The sequence below is a fragment of the Bidens hawaiensis genome, unplaced genomic scaffold (genome assembly GCF_021521415.1).
Source record: "Bidens hawaiensis isolate Kalapana, Puna unplaced genomic scaffold, B.hawaiensis_p1.1 tig00045921_1, whole genome shotgun sequence".
NCBI lineage: Eukaryota > Viridiplantae > Streptophyta > Magnoliopsida > Asterales > Asteraceae > Bidens > Bidens hawaiensis.
This window is the reverse complement of record NW_027498162.1, coordinates 11,278-29,097: the sequence shown is the minus strand read 5'-3', so window position 1 is coordinate 29,097 and position 17,820 is coordinate 11,278. Positions and strand designations below refer to the sequence as shown.

General features: G+C 33.1%; 1 pseudogene across 1 annotated transcript; it reads left to right on the top strand.

Moving 5' to 3' along the window:
- The first annotated feature begins 5,145 nt into the window (after nucleotides 1-5,145).
- Nucleotides 5,146-11,516, top strand: LOC143595958 (protein ROOT HAIR DEFECTIVE 3 homolog 1-like; annotated as a pseudogene). Its single transcript, XR_013146620.1, has 20 exons — nucleotides 5,146-5,317; nucleotides 5,391-5,457; nucleotides 5,556-5,658; nucleotides 5,992-6,062; nucleotides 6,171-6,234; nucleotides 6,327-6,392; nucleotides 6,493-6,540; nucleotides 6,641-6,703; nucleotides 6,827-6,883; nucleotides 7,117-7,275; nucleotides 7,369-7,437; nucleotides 7,518-7,609; nucleotides 8,478-8,556; nucleotides 8,886-9,051; nucleotides 9,724-9,848; nucleotides 10,068-10,330; nucleotides 10,891-10,987; nucleotides 11,077-11,226; nucleotides 11,298-11,402; nucleotides 11,496-11,516. The product of XR_013146620.1 is annotated as a protein ROOT HAIR DEFECTIVE 3 homolog 1-like (transcript).
- Nucleotides 11,517-17,820: the final 6,304 nt, after the last annotated feature.

Genomic DNA, 17,820 nt, shown 5'->3' with positions numbered 1-17,820 from the left:
ATCAATCAATAAAAAACGACTAAAAACTTGTTTAGTAGTAGTAGATATAACTACTAAAAACTTAGTTTAAGTCGGGGTTAGGGGTAGGGTTGTTCATGAACCGAGCCAAACCAAACGTTGGCTTGATCGTACTTGGTTTGGTTTGAAAGCGAGCCGAAATGAGCGGATTGAATTTTAAGAAACAATCGATATTTTTATGGTTGAACCTGGTTTGGTTTGAAACCGAGCTGCTTGGTTTTGCTTGGTTTCGTACAAAGTTTTTTATTTTGAATTTATATTAGTGAAAAATATCATTAATTCAAGACTTTTTACTCCAAAATTTCTAGAATTCTAACGCTAAAATGTCCAAGACTCAAAGTTAACAAGAAAACATATATAAAACGATTAGCTAGAGTTTAAAATTGAACTTTAAAGTCAACGCAAAAGAGTTAAATTTCAAAAACTTTAAAAATTACTTTATTTTTATATATACACATAAAATATGTATAAATATATATATATATATATATCTATATATTAAAAATTTAATTCAAGCAAAAATGAACCGAACTAAGCGAGGCTTTGCTCGTGCTTGGTTTGTTTTCAAACCGGACTGAATCAAACGTCTCATTTCCAAACCGAGCTGAAATCGAACAAGCATTGTTCGAGCAATTTTCGAGCGAGTGACGAACGGGCGGCGAGCAGTTTGGACAGCCCTAGTTAGGGGGAGTTCCTCGTCCTCATTTTCTTAAGACGTGGGCTCCTTGTCCCCCATATGACAACTAGATGATTTTCTGGTTAATGACGGTTTTCTTTCACCATTCGTGAATAAAGCAAACTATTATTTTGATTATATTAATCTATAAATTCGTGTGAGTGGGGACACCACTCTCTTTATAGGTTAAGGAGCGTTAAAGATAACCTATGTTAAAGTGTTAACGGACTTTAAATTTCTCTACACTCGCGTACAATAATTTAATAATTGTTTTTAAATTCAATTGAGCATGTTTAAACCATTTTCTTTAAATAAGATGAAGTAAAAAGGTGTACAATTGGGCAATATGACGCATACGTTGAGTTAATGGGCATAAATCTATTCCCCGTGGTCTTAGTTCCATTAAAATCTACTCCCATAAATCAATAATCTCACACTAAAACTGATGGGTTAAAATTTTAATGCACTTTAAATATTATACCTTCAAAGTTTCACACACAATAATTTATGAATTGTTTTAACGTTAAATTGACGGAGTTTAGCGTTCCTTAAGATGAGGTGAAGTGAAAACTGATAAAGTGAGTGATGTGACGCCTACCTGAAACTAAAGGTCTTGAACGTATACCCATGGCGTTATATAGGTTTGGGCATGTTTTCGTATAGCTTCTTAAGTTGAAAGTAAACACCTGTTAAGTCGCTAGATTACACCAAGTGTCATAAATATAATCATATTATTTGGAGTGCGTACAATAAGGGGTGTTTGATATTGTTTATGTTCAAAATGTATTTTACTTGCAAAACAAGTAGGTATAACATGTTTTTGAAGTGTTTATTAATTCTAAATATAAACAAGTTAGCATTTTTATCAAGAAAACTTTTAAGATTGCCAACATGAGTTGAAGTACATAACAAGCAAACACACCTACAACAAGTAATCACAAACTCCTTTAAGAAATACATTTAAAATAATAAAATTGTCTATTGAATCTGGATTATTGGAAGTTAATAATCTTAACTTTTGTCTATTGGTTGAGATTAATTTCAACTCAGAATTTTTTAAAAACATGTCAAACTTTGAACATATTTTATTTTCAGTTTCATCAAAAATCTGAGGTTACTTTTCAGTTAGTATGAAATTGATGGAGGAAATACTTTTAAATTGAGACATTCTGTAAACATTTTCTGCATTGTGATTAATATTGACTAATAGGCAAAAGTTGAGATTATTAAAATCCAATAACTCATCAATCATAATCCTTTAAATTTTGATACAAACATATGAGCTAAATGCATACAATATAAAAATAAACCGTTTTAATTATTACATGGGCTAATCACATTAAAATATATCAAAGTAATACACGTATTGTAATTGTAACTGTGTAGCAAAATAAAATCTTTATTTTCTTCATGTAACAAACTTGGCACACATTATTATTGAGGCCTGGCATGATGTCAACACCAACACACCATTCTCGACACTCGCTACCTCTCCTATCGCATAACTATTAAAACATCCATGTGTTTGATTCAGGTGTATGAAGGAGAGCGAAAGACTAAAGATAACGTCCCTTGTCCCCCCCCCCCCCTCTCCATTATTTTGCTAACAACAATTATAGTTACTTTGATTCATTGAGTACCAACTTATGACAAAATAAACGTTTTAACACACAATCAGCTTTATATATAAAACTGTGATAACCAAAATACAAACTTATTATATTAAATAACAAATATGATATATAAAAACGGTTATTTGATTGTCTAACCGGCGTCTTTCTCACTTCCACTACATATAATGATCATTACGTACAACAGCTCTAATGATTCGCTAGTTAAAATCGATTATGCGTTGAACATCCTTTATATGTTATAAATAACAATATGAAAACATAATTGATTCTACGATTGGATCTACAATACGTAATAAAAAAATATAAAAATCACTTTTATTCGTAATATATAAATGATACGTTAGTTTTTATTAATCTCAACTATCATCTTTTGGTCGCTATCGATTTCATCTAACGAATTGGCTACTGACGGTCTCATCTTTAACGTATGTGTTCCCGACGGCCCGCAACTAACAAAGTCCTAATGACGTTACTTGCATGTTGTCGGAAAAACGCTTTTGGCCGGAAAGTCACATTTTTTTCCGGAAAACTCAACTTGAACATTATCTGAACATCGCCACCACCACCAACCAACTACCACCACATTAGCACCACCAACCGATTCCGATGATGTATCTAGGGTTCTTGTAATCTTGTGACCTCAATAATAGGACATGCATTTGATTGTCATACTTTCGATTTGAAATGTAGATAAAAACATGTCAAGGGTATATTCAAAAATCACGTAAAGTCTATGTACGTTGTTGTATCATAACATTTCAGAATCTAATTAGGTAAATGTTATAGTTAACAAAAATATTAAGTTCAGGAAACCTGCATTGAATACAACCTATGATGCATAAGAAACTTGCAAAAGAGAGAGCAACAAATCAAGCCAAAATTACAAGCCTATGAGCTTTTACTAACAAAAAGGTTCCTAAATGTCCGATCCAATGTTACAAAGATGTTTAGATAAAAATGTTGAGTTTTCGGTCAAAAACATTTTTCTGGCGATAGAATTCTGTTAGTAACATTTTTCTGGCGTTAGAATTCTGTTAGTAACGAAACAAATATGATAGTTAATTCATTAATTCATATAAACAACCACCGGTAGGGCTGTTCAAAAAGCTCGCTGCTCGTGGTTCGCTCGGCTAGAAAAAAGCTCGAACAAAAACGGCTCGGCTCGGTTTCGAAACGAGCCGAGCCCGAGCCATGGTCGACTCGGCTCATTGGCTCGGCTCGTGGTTATATATATATATAATTAATAATGTATATATATGTATATATTAATTATTATATATTTATCTCTTATATATGGACTTGATTTGGACATCTATCTATTTGGCTGAACTTTTTTTGTATATGGTTTATTAAATTAAATATTATATGTTAAGTTAAGCTATTAAGTTTAAAATTTACATTATTTTTTTGTATTTCGAGCCAATTCGAATCGAGCCGAGCCGGCTCGTTTTAAAACCGAGCCAAACTCGAGCTCAGGTTTTCAGCTCGATTTCGAATTCGATCTTGAGGCGAGCCAACTGGATCAAAATTCGAGCCGAGCCCGAGCCAGCTTTGGTTCCAGCTCGGCTCGTGAACACCCCTAACCACCGGAACCAATACAACTACATAAATTTACTAGTAAAATTAAAAAAAAATTATAAAGAAATGAATTAATTAATAATTCAGATTCCTACGGACCTTTGAAATTTGCAAAAGTGTACTCCTTTGATTTAACAAAATTCGACTCGATGGTTACAACTTACAACGATCAATTCCATGCTTCAAGCCTTTACAAACACGATACAAAACGCATCAATATGTAATTCATATCAACGAATCTGTATCTGATTCTTCAACCGTTGTCTGATCATAATAATTCAACATAATCCCATGGGTAATGCCGATCAATTTATATTTTCTAGCTCATTTGAATTGTAACTATCATTTGTAATATAATGTGTTTTACATGATTCATTTGATATATATAGGTTGTATAATAATTAGAAACAAATTGATATTGAATTTTAATTCGTGATATGTATGTATTATGTAATATTGAATGATGAAATATTAGGTCGGAATATGATTCATGCTTATACTTTGTCCACTAATAACATTCCTAGTTCGTGATTTTGTTGGTACGTTTCTTCGTTTCGGTCATAATCATTATTGTGAGAAACCGAGTGAAAATCAAGCGTAAATATGTGATGATTATGTTACCGGGATTGCTCTTGGCAACAAAAGTGAAAGTTAGGATTATCGTTGGTCAAAGTGTAACTATGGATTATTATCGGCCAATAGGTAATAGTTAGGATTATTAAAATCCAAAGTTGGTTACGTTAAAATCCCTCGACTTGTTCAAATTACATGTATTTGGGAAACAAACTATATTTAGTGGCTAATTACTATCGAAATTATTATATATGTGGACGCATGCAATCAACATTTTGCTGATACTTGGTCAGTTGAACTAAGACATTGCTTCATCATTTATTACCGCTTTAACTACGAATGCATATCATGATATATAATTGGAAAATTTTATCCACGTCAACATTGTACATTGAACGGCATTTCTAGACTCGTTTAAGGGTAACAAGTCAGTTTTTCAAAAGGTTTTATGAGTAAGTTCCTTGACCAAGTATGTTACCCGCTTATGAGACTAACGTGTATGAGTAAGTTACTTTGTTGAACGAAAATATATCCGAATGTTTAACGAGGGAGGGAACCTTCAATATATAGGTAAACCGAGAAGCCTATGCGCGGGCCGTAGGCCATATACTAATAAACATATATGAAAATAATGCTATTCCAAAGAAATCATAATCTTGATATACTTGTACCATTTTGCTCTTTGCAGGCGAATCTAATGAATGTTGCTCGACCCACCTTATAGACGGGGACGGGACTTTTAATGTAGCTGGACTCAAACAATTCATGAAGGAAGTAAGCCTCACGAAATGCGGTCTTTCTTATGCTGTTGTTTCCATCATGGGCCCACAAAGCAGCGGTATATATTCCAGTTTTTCATTGATGTAGTTTTTTGGCCCGAAAACAATTGATGGATTGTATGTTTTGAACAGGGAAGAGCACACTTTTGAATAATCTGTTTCATACCAATTTCAGGGAAATGGATGCGTTTAAAGGCAGGCAAGCGTTTACTTCCGTTTTCGTCATTTATTTTTTATTTTTATAATTTTTTTTCGATTATCCAGCTCAGCAAACCGAGTGTGTTTTATTCTTATCAGGTCACAGACCACTAAAGGTATATGGATGGCTAGTTGTGCTGGCATTGAACCTTGCACTATAGTTATGGATCTTGAGGGTACCGATGGAAGAGAACGAGGAGAGGTAGCATTTTGAATCCATATATTATACAAGTTTCTTTTAGTTGATAAATTATCATAAAGGATAATGGCATATTAATTGTGTGTATAATACGGTTACGTAGTGAGACGGATGTTCAGTACATAATTAAGTAGAGAACTGTCAGAACCGCATAGACATGTATGCTTGTTGGTTTGAATGTGACACATAAGAATAATTGGTTGTACAAGTGTTTATGCAGTTCTCACAGTTCACTGCATTGAACGTGTCATTACAATTAATACATAATCAGTCTATATATAAAGAAACTTATGGTTTATTCTTGATTGCATATCAGCAAACTTTCACATGTTTCAGGATGATACCGCGTTTGAAAAACAAAGTGCACTTTTCGCGCTTGCTGTTTCGGACATAGTGCTTATAAACATGTAAGTATGCTGAAAAATCAGATAAACATATACAGTGTTTACATAAATTGAACAGAACATGTATACCAGTATCGTTTCGATTCATAAAAACGTGTGTCGCTTGCTTAGGTGGTGCCATGATATTGGTCGTGAGCATGCTGCAAATAAGCCTCTACTAAAAACCGTTTTTCAGGTACATACATATACATATATGTATACACATCTATGTGTTATTCTTTTTAACCAAAGTTTCCAACAATTTAATTTGATATTTTCATTGTTCAGGTCATGATGAAATTATTTAGCCTGCGTAAAACAACGTTGATATTTGTTATACGCGATCAAACAAAGGTAAGTGTTGTCTATCTGACTATCTAAAATCTATCTTATACAGACGTTTTAAATCTTTTTAATATTTTCGTCTGCTGATTTTTCTTTTATTATCTTCAAGACACCTTTGGAATATTTAGAGCCCGTCTTAAGGGAAGATATTCAGAGGGTAAATTTCGTTAACAACTCGTTTCAAGTTTTCGTATATTCTTTTATCGTTTAATAAAAATCTTTATATTGTTAACTATGCAACTGTTTCTTGGCTATAGATATGGGATTCTGTTCCCAAGCCAGAAGCCCATAAAGAAACACCATTAAGTACATTTTTCAATGTAAGATCCTAAATATATTGCTCTTTGTTGTCTTTTAATTAACATTATCCCGATATCCGTCACAATCAAATTATCATGTTTAACTATATTAGTTTTTATTTTCCTTACCGATGAATTGATCAGATTGAAGTTGTTGCTCTTTCTAGTTTCGAAGCGAAGGAAGACCTGTTCAAAGAACAGGTAGAGTAGTACATGTTTTCTTTTAACAAAATCCTATAATCGACAGTCGACACATAGACCGGATAAATCAGTTACTAAAGAATAATAAGATAATTCTTGTGATATCATTTTTGTTATCATGTATATATTACACATTTATTTATGACTAAAAAATGAACAAAGTGTTCACTGTTAGCTCGACGTGACTCGACCCCTATTAGTTACATTTTAATTATATATATTTATAATGTAAGGTTGGCAAATTGAGGCAAAGATTCCAAAACTCGATTGCACCTGGAGGGCTTGCTGGTGATAGGCAAGGAGTCGTTCCTGCTTCGGGTTTTTCGTTTAGCTCAGAACATATTTGGAAAGTTATCAAGGAGAATCGCGACCTTGACCTGCCAGCTCACAAGGTATTGTAATTTGCTATGTAAAATCAAAAGGTGATAATGGCACAAAAACTACAAATTTTTTAAAAAAGTTTCAATGTCTAATGCTTTTTGTAGGTGATGGTGGCCACCGTGCGTTGTGAAGAAATCGCTAATGAGAAATACTCATGCTTTGTTTCAAACAAGGTTCGTTGCTTTCATTTCTACTAGTTAACGATATTTTTCTTCGTTAAGGTTTTGGAATTAATTTGCTTACAATATTACAGGACTGGTGTGAACTAGAGGAAGCTGTGATATCTCATTTGGTGCCCGATTTTGAGAAGAAGCTTAGTTCAATGCTTGAAACTTGTTTTTCAGGGTACGCGCGTATATGTTGCATATGTTGCATATGTTTAAGCATTTTTAACTGTTTTTGTATATGATTAGGAGAAAATTAATCTGAGAGCCACTAAAAACTATGAAGTAAAGAACCAATCCTGGCCCTTGGATCCAAAAAGATAGATTTTTTTCACATGTGAACACATTATATCATCCATTCACATGTGAATAGATTTAATTACAAAACTTGATATTTTCAAAAAATTTTTATCTAAGTGATAGAAATTGTTCTTTTGCTGTCAAGTTTAGTGTGCTTCTGATAATATGATATAAAAACTTAGCTTTTATGGTAGGTTTTTGTGTCTAGTTACTTTACTTTTTTTAATTAACATGGTCTTTGAGGTAGGGGTGTGCACGGTTCGGTTCGGTTATTAGCATTAACCTAACCAAACCTATCGGTTATCGGTTCGGTTCGGTTAATTTCGGTTAATAACCGATATCAAATATGGGATAAAATTTTGCTTAAAATTACATGAAATGAATGTTTAAATACATGAAATGAAGGTATAACTACATGAAGTGAAGGTATAAATACATGAAATTGAGATATTAGTACATGCAATGGAGATATAAATACATGAAAATGATAGTACTAAACTATTAATACATATAATACATGAAATAGAGGAAAAAAGGTTGGAAAATATGAAAAAATTGAAGAGTTCGGTTCGGTTAATTTCGGTTATTTCGGTTTTCGGTTACTTCGGTTCGATTCTGTTGGTTTTCGGTTCAGTTTCAGTTAACGATTCGGTTATTGCTCACCCCTACTTAGAGGCAAACATTATTACAATTTTGTTGTTTGTTTTATACTTGGCTTCACATGTTTATTTATTATGAACTTTTTGCAGCTATGATGCCGAGACTACGTTTTTTGAAGAAGGAGTTAGGACAGCAAAGCAAAAGCAACTCGAAGAGAAATTGTTGCAGGTGATGTTTCTCTTGTGACCCTTTGCAAGAATTAGATATTAAAAAAAAAAAAACCTTATGGTAAGTCTAGGAAGTTGTTTAATATAAACAAGGTATTAGTGACAAGGGTTTCGATTTTGCGAGTTTTGAGTCTTTAGACATTGGATGATCACCTGCGTCTCGGATTGTAGGCATTATCTTGCTCTTTTTGTTCTCGAATTACTTTGCTTATCGTTTTACTTTATATCAGAATCTTGTTTTCAACATTGCGTTTTGCTAATCCTTTTTTATATTAACTAACCAACGACATTTACAAGACGACATGCTTAATGGTATTGTATTTCTTTTAGCTTGTTCAACCGGCATACCATGCAACTTTGGAACACATAAGGGCTGAAACATTGGAAAAATTTAATAAAGCATTTGATAGTGCATTGAGTGATGGACAAGGGTTTTCAAAAGCTGCTGTTAATTGCAAAGCATCAATCATGAAGTTATTTGATGAACATTCTGAAGGTATACCTTCAGTTAACGACAATTTAATAATAGTGGCAAGATCGTTGGGTTGAGCGGATTGGGCAACGGGTCAAGACGGGTGTGGGTTAAAACATGCCATTGTCACAAACACTATGACCATTTTTATTTCTTTAACAAAATATTTATGCACTATCACAATAATAGTCATTTGACAGCGGATTGGGCAACGGGTCAGGATTTTCGTCCCTGTGGTTTCATTTCACCTGCAATTAAACCCGAATTCAATAACCCCGTTAAGTCTGGTCTTTAAACCCATCAGCGTGCCCTTCACGTGAGCGGCAGTTTTGTTCTTTTTTCCCCAAATACACCCCAGCCCGTCACGTGAGGGGGGGCTTGCAAATTACGACTGAGGTTTATTTGGAAAGAAAAAGGACAAAAATGCCCCTCACGTGAGGGGCACGCTGATGAGTTTAACGATCAAACTTAACGGGGTTAATGAATTTGGGTTTAATTGCAAGTGAAATGAAACCATAGGGACGAAAATCACAAATTTGAAACTATTGGACTAAAATGGCAGATTTGGACAAACCACAGGGACGAATACCGCAGTTCACTCAAATAATTATTTGTGATGGTGTTAATATCATCATATTTATGTGCTTAAACACGTCTCGTGTTGATTTTTGCGGGTCTAATACACTGATTATGCAGGTGCTATCATCAAACAAGCTGACTGGGATACATTTAAAGAAAGGGAAAAGCTTTCGCTTGATCTTGACGCACATATTTCCGATGCTTGTAATGCAAAGCTATCCGAACTTTCTACACTATACGAGGTAATATTAGTTGAATAATTTTGGTTATTTTTTTAACGGGTCAGAAAAATCTAACGTCATCTAAAATGTATCGAAATGCATAACTCCTACTTAATCATTTAAGTGATAAAGAGTTCATAATATTTTCGTTAACATAATAATCTAGTTTTGTAATCATGTTTGCCCGTTATTTCTTTATGATCATGAGAACACGTGACAGTTGTATGAATTATGCTGCAGTCGAAACTAAACGATGCATTATATGGGCCGGTAGAAGCACTTCTAGAAGCACCTAATGATGAAACTTGGCCTGCAATAAAAAAACTTTTTAAAAGTGAGACTGAAACTGTTGTCACTGAGTGTTCTGCTGCGCTTTCTGGCTTTGAAATGTAAGAAGAATCCAAAAAGGATTTCTTATCGAAATTGGAGAATTACTCGATAACATTAGTTGAAAAGAAGGCCAAAGAAGAAGCCGGCAGAGTTCTATATCTTATGAAAGAAAGGTATTTGTTTGTTCTTTATTATCACGAGGCTCATAGTTAGAGTTCGTAATTTCGACGTATTTACTTATGAACGGGTTAATATACATCATTTTTTTTTATTAGGGGTGACAAATGTGACCCATTGGGTTGAATGAGTTGTAATAAAATGTATATAATGGGTCAGAATGGGTCAAACTAAAAAAAATGATTCAAACGGGTCAAAAAGTGTTGACATTTCTATAGCTTTTTTATGGAACGAGAAAAACGGAGGAAACTTTTTAGTACTTTTACTTTTTTAGTTTTTGATTTATATTTCGAGTTATGATTTTTTAATTATTTTTTTTTAATTTTTTAATGAGGGGTTTTTGAAATGGGTTGAGATTAAAAAAAAAATAATAATTAAAAAATCATAACTCGAAATATAAATCAAAAACTAAAAAAGTAAAAATACTAAAAAGTTTCCTACGTTTTTCTCGTTCCACAAAAAAAACTCGAGAAATGTCAACCCGTTTCAGTCATTTTCTTTCTTTAGTTTTCACTAATCTTACTTATCATGTGATTATCTAAAACACCATGCACAGGTTTACAATGATATTTAATCACAATAGCGATCAAATGCCTCGGGTTTGGAGTGGAAAGGAGGATATTCGAGAAATTACTAAAACAGCTCGTTCCTCTGTAAGAATCTCGTCATTAGAGAATATAATCTTATAGTCGCAACATGTTATACGTGTGTTCTTATTTATCATTTTACAAAACAAAATCAGTGTTTAAAGCTGCTATCGGTATTGGCTGCGATTCGTTTGGATGGAGACACTGATAAGATTTCAGATACACTTACCCTTGCTTTGTTAGATCCAAAGAAAGCCAAGAGCTCAACTTCAAATGATCCATTGGCCTCAAGCACATGGGATAAGGTATCATATGTGAATGTTGAAGATTTTTTTATACCGTGTTTTTGGCTATTTATGTCTGTTTAAACGTATAGGTCCCCGCATCAAGGACGTTGATTACTCCCGTTCAGTGCAAAACTTTGTGGATCCAGTTTCAAAAAGAGACCGAGTATACGGTTACTCAAGCTATTTCTGCCCAGGTATGTTAGCTATAATGCTATTATGTTAATAATATCAATTCTCGGTTATGAATCTTGCTTCCACTGGTTTTAATAAATCTCATTGGTTAGTAGGGTACTGGTGGGGTCCCGTGAGATTTCCACTATTGGGTTCTCATGCTTAACATAAGGTTACATAATAATGGATGCTTGGATGCATGGTTTAAAATGACTATGTGATGCTCGATAATCATTGGTTATAGAAAATAGTGTCTGGTCGGGGTGTGCAAGAAACCGAAAAATACGTCCGAAATTTAAAAAAAAACCCCGAAAAATCGAAACAAAAAAAAACGAGCCAAAAAAACCGACGGTTTGGTTTTATGTTTTTGTAAAAACCGAACCAGTTCAGTTTGGTTTTGCATGTAATAAAAAGCGAAAAACCCGAACCAAACCGAACCGAATTTCTAGATTTTTATTGTTTTTTATTTTTTTCATTTTAAGTAATTTATAAGAATTTAATAAACATGTAACTCAATACTTTTGGCCAAATGTATAACAATCTGCTAGTTAATAATTAACAAAATTATTTATACATAAATTCATTATTTTCGGCCTAAAATTTTCAAGCTCAAATGGCAATAACCGAAAAAACAGAAACCGAAAACCGAAACTGAAAAAACAGAAACCAAACAGTTACAAGAACCCAAAAACCGAAGTTTTGGTTTTCACTTTGGTTTTAACCCAAAACCGCACCGAACCACACACCACGCACACCCCTACATGTTTGGATGTGCTAACTTTTTGCAGCTTGAAATTGCATTTGCAAATCTGATTATGTGACCCGACATTAAAAGCTAACTTTCGCGACTTCAAATCTTAATAATCAGAATAAAATTCAAAATGCAAATCTAAACACGCGATTCGTTTTTGATGTTTAAGTTCGTTAGTTAATATATGTTTCTGCTGTGATTTTCAGGAAGCTAACAAGAAAAGCACCAATTGGTTACCACCTCCATGGGCTATTATGGCCTTATTTGTTCTCGGATTCAACGAATTCGTGACTCTTTTAAGGTTCTTTCGGCTTTAGCATACCTCCCATATCCATAATATTCTTTGATTACATAGTGACTAACCTCTCTTCATTTATCAAAATTTTCAGGAATCCGTTGTATCTAGTTATGATTTTCGTCGGTTATTTGGCCGCAAAAGCTTTGTGGGTTCAACTCGACGTTGCCTCTGCATTCCGCAATGGCTTTGAGTATTTTTCATACATAAAACCGCCAAAATCATTTTATTCAAATTTTATACTCACTAATAGCAATAGCTTCTAGTCTTCTACTATATGATACTTTTTGTTTTTGTGTCTCTCCAGGTTACGGGAATGCTCTCGGTAACTACCAAAATAGTTCCCGCCATCCTTAACCTTACAAGAAAACTCTCGGAACAAGGACAAGCACCCAACAATCCCCAAATAGACCATCAACATAGCTCTTAGTATCAACAAGTTTAACAAGCATATTTGAGGTGAATTTTATATATGAAATCTAATCTAACGGCCAGTTTGGACATGCCAACTAGTAGTGAATCAATTTCTCGGATAATGAAATTCTCTTGCGTGCCAAACAGGTCGATTTTGCTGATTCGTACTAGGTTTTAAAGCATTTTACTCGCAAACATGTACTTATATATACATGGTTACTTTTTTTTTCGGTTTTTCCTTTTATTTTCACATGTGAAAAAAACCCATTTTTGGTAAAGGAAAACCTTCATTATGTATTTAGTGTATGTAACATGTAATTTATCTGTCAAGGACAATCCCACTCGCATAATTATTATAGGTCCACATATTGTCCATTTCATAGATCATCCATGAAAATTTCGAGTAATGAAAGGCATTGGATACTCTATATTAGACCATTCACATGTAAGGGTTTCTCGGTAACTTAACTCTTTCGAACATCTTCAAAACACGAAGCAAGTCATTTTGTCGACTTCTTTAAAACAATAGATAACAATGAGGTCACTTAAGGATGACGTAAGACGTAATCATCTAGCTCAAGTCCACAAAATCTATTATACTGAGATTTTTTTAGTTATGATTATAACCTTAATCAAAGTAATGCTTTGTTAGGCAATACTTTTGATGGTCTTTGCATGTTACTTTCTTCGTGTCTATATGGTGCCTTACACGCTACTATTGTACACTTTCATCCATTGTTATGTTATCGGTGTTGTATTTAAAGTACATCTTGTTTTATGCTATTTAAATTCCATGAGTATTAGTAATATTTTATGTTTTTAATATCTTTTCAACCCGGGATATAGTTTCGAAGCTAGAGGTCTTTTTAAAAGTCATGCAATGTGAAATAGAGTTATTATTTAACTACATTCAACTTTTACTCTTAGAACATATATTAAAAGTATATATTCGAAAACAATGCGTAACAACTTACATATTGTATCCTTCAAGATTTATATAATTACACAAATAACCTTCATGTTTCATAAATTACACAATCAACCCCACAAACTTTTAATACGATAACCCTCATATTCTATTAAGTTACACAACCAACCCCACATATTTTTGATATAGTACAACCCCATACCGTAATGTATCACACCAACATCGACCGAGTTCCCCTGCAACGCGTCGGTTTAAAGCAACTAGTTTCCAACCAATTACTTTGAATGAGATTTTGTTAGTTATGATTATTGTTGTTAACAACATAAAGTTTCATCACACTATAAAGAGTTTAATTCTTTATATTGTAGCCACATAAGTTTCATTATTTACCTTTTAATCTCTCAACTTTATTTATAAACTTTGATTAATTAAACTTTTACTACAATTTAGCCTCTCAACTTAGTTTCATATATTTATTATTTAGCCCCTCAACTTTAAAAACTAGTTTTTTTGTCTTTACTTTCCAGTCTGTCAGCTTTGGTAATAAAATATTTGACACAAAACTTTTACCACAACAAACAAACCAATACCAGACGACTTCCCATCCTATTCCGTTGTAAAACACGATAGCTTTCGAAATGTAATGCATTTTACTTGGGGTGAGCAATAACCAAATCGTTAACCGAAACCGAACCGAACCGAACCGAAGTAACCAAAAACCTAAATAACCGAATTAACCGAACTCTTCATTTTTTTTTTCATATTTTCCAACATTTTTTTCCTTTATTTCATGTATTATATGTATTAATAGTTTAGTAGTATTATTTTCATGTATTTATATCTCCATTCCATATACTAATATCTCAATTTCATATATTCATACATTCATTTCATGTGATTAAACATTCATTCCATGTATTTTTAAACAATATTTTAGCTCATGTTTGATATCGATAATATTATTAAAGAATTCCTCATGTATCGTTTTTATCGCTACAATATTATTAAAATTAAAAAAAGTTATATATTGAAGTAAGAGAGAAGTATGAATCCACCCAAGACGACTGACCAGTAGCGTCGATAACGACGTCCAATTGTATTGTATTGTATTGTATTGTATGAATTCATAACATAACCTTAATTCAAAATCACAATTAACCCACCTCACCCCCCATGTGTGTGCACTGTGTACGCACGCATCTCCCCTTAGAGATTCAACTCTAATTAATCACATATATACATACATATACACATATATACATATTACAATTCACCAATCGAATCCGTTACTATCAAATCACAGGTTATATATATATATATAGTTATATACGCATCGATTTTAATTTTGTTTTGTTAGGTAGTTATTGTTAACGATAGGATATGCTATAGGCTTTCATGATCCGGTTTTCTAGGGCTTAATTACGTTTCTAATCGGTTAATTTGTTTGATACCAACGCGATTTGTTTTAATTAGGTTTACTGTTTTCTGTATATTGCTTAAGTTATGCTGTTTATTGCGATTGTATAGATTCTGCAATTGGATTTATGTGTCTGTGTTGAATTTGTAACTGATTCAGTGTGAATAGGCTTTCGTGATCCGGTTTACTACGGTTGAATTCTGTTTCTAATCGGTTTAATATGTTTGATATGAACGCGATTTGTTTAAATTAGGTTTATTGATTTGTGTAGTTTGATGAAGAGTTTGTGAGATTGTTAGCTTCTTTGATAACTGCTTCAGTTATGCTGTTTATTGTGTTTGTATAGGTTCTGCAATAGGATTTTTGTGTCTGTTTAAAGTTTGTAACTGATTCAGTGTGAATAGGCTTTCGTGATCCGGTTTACTACGGTTGAATTACGTTTCTTATCGGTTAAATTTGTTTGATACGGAGGCGATTTGTTCGAATTAGGTTTACTGATTTGTGTATTTTGATGAAGAGTTTGTGAGATCGTTAGCTTGTTTGATAATTGCTTAAGTTATGCTGTTTAATGTTTATTGTGTAGATTATGTAATAAGATTTAGAGGAAGAGGAAGTGTAAGATCGTTTATGAGATTTGTGTCTGTGTTGATTTTGTAACTGATTAAGTGCGAATAAGCTTTAATGGTCCGGTTTACTACGGTTGAATTGATTTGTTTCAATTAGGTTTACTGTTTTATGCATTTTGATGAAGCGCCTGTGAGATCGTCAGCTTGTTTGATAATTGCTTAAGTTATGCTGTTTGTTGTGCGTGTATAGATTCTGCAATACGATTTAGAGGAAGAGAAAGTGTAAGATCATTTATAAGTGTTGTGTCTGCATTAAATTTGTAACTGACTCAGTGTGAATAGGCTTTCATGATCCGGTTTACTACGGTTGAATTATGTTTCTAATCGGTGAAGTTGTTTGATACGGACGCGATTTGTTTGAATTAGGTTTACTGTTTTGTGTATTTTGATGAGGCGTATGTGAGATCATTAGCTTGTTTGGTAATTGCTTAAGTTTGCTGTTTATTGCGTTTGTATAGATTCTGCAATAGGATTTTTGTGTCTGCATTAAATTTGTAACTGATTCAGTGTGAATAGGCTTTCATGATCCGGTTTACTACGGTTGGATTACGTTTCTAATAGGTGAATTTGTTTGGTACGCACACGATTCATTTAATTTAGGTTTACTGATTTGTGTATTTTGATGAAGAGCTTGTGAGCTTGTTAGCTTGTTTGATAATTGCTTAAGTTATGCTGTTTATTGTGTTTGTGTAGATTTCGTAATACGATTTAGTGGAAGAGAAAGTGTAAGATCATTTATGAGATTTTTGTCTGCATTAAATTTGTAACTAATTCAATGTGAATACTCTTTTATGATCCGGTTTACTATGGTTGGATTACGTTTCTAATCGGAAAATTTGTTTGATACGCCGATTTATTCATTTTGATGAAGCATCTGCAAGATCGTTAATTTGTTTGATAATTGCTTAAGCTATGCTGTTTATTGTGTGTGTGTAGATTATGCAACACGATTTAGAGGAAGAGGAAGTGTAAGATTTTCTGTGAGATTTGTGTCTGCATTAAATTTGTAACTGATTTAGTGTGAATAGGCTTTCGTGATCCGGTTTACTAGGGTTGAATTACGTTTCTAGTAGGTAAAATTTGTTTGATACGGAAGCGATTTGTTCATATTTTAGGTTTATAGCTGGAATTATGTAGAATTTAGGTTTATAGATTTGTGTATTTTTATGAAGCGCCTGTGAGATTGTCAGCTTGTTTAATTATTGTTTAAGTTATGCTGTTTATTGTGTTTGTATAGATTCTGCAATACCATTTAGAGGAAGAGAAATTGTAAGATCGTTGTGAGATTTGTGACTGCATTGAATTTGTAATTGATTCAGTGTGAATACTCATTCATGATCCGGTTTGCTAGGGTTGAATTATGTTTCTTGTCAGTGAAATTTGTTTGATACGAACACGATTTGTTTAAACTAGGTTTATTGTTTTGTGCATATTGATGAAGCGTCTGCGAGATCGTTAGCTTGTTTGATCATTGCTTAAGTTGTGCTGTTTATTGTGTTTGTATGGACTCTGCAATATGATTTAGAGGAAGAGAAAGTGTAAGATCACTTATGAGTTTTGTGACTGCATTGAATTTGTAACCGATTCAGTGTGAATACGTTTTCATGATCCGGTTTGCTAGGGTTAAATTACGTTTCTAGTCGGTAAAATTTGTTTGATACGGAGGCGATTTATTTAAATTAGGTTTACTGTTTTGTGTATTTTGATGAAGAGTCTGTGAGATAGTTAGTTTGTTTGATAATTGCTTAAGCTATGCTATTTATGTGTTTGTATATATTATGTAATACGATTTAGAGGAAGAGGTAGTGAAGGATCAATTGTGAGGTTTGTGTCTGCATTAATTTGTAACTGATTCAGTGTGAATAGGCTTTCATGATCCATTTACTAGGGTTGAATTACGTTTCTGATCGGTAATTTTTTTTTGATACGGAGGTGGTTTTTTCAAATTTTAGGATTATAACTGGAATTAGTTAAAATTTACAATTACTGTTTTGTGTATTTTTGTGAAGC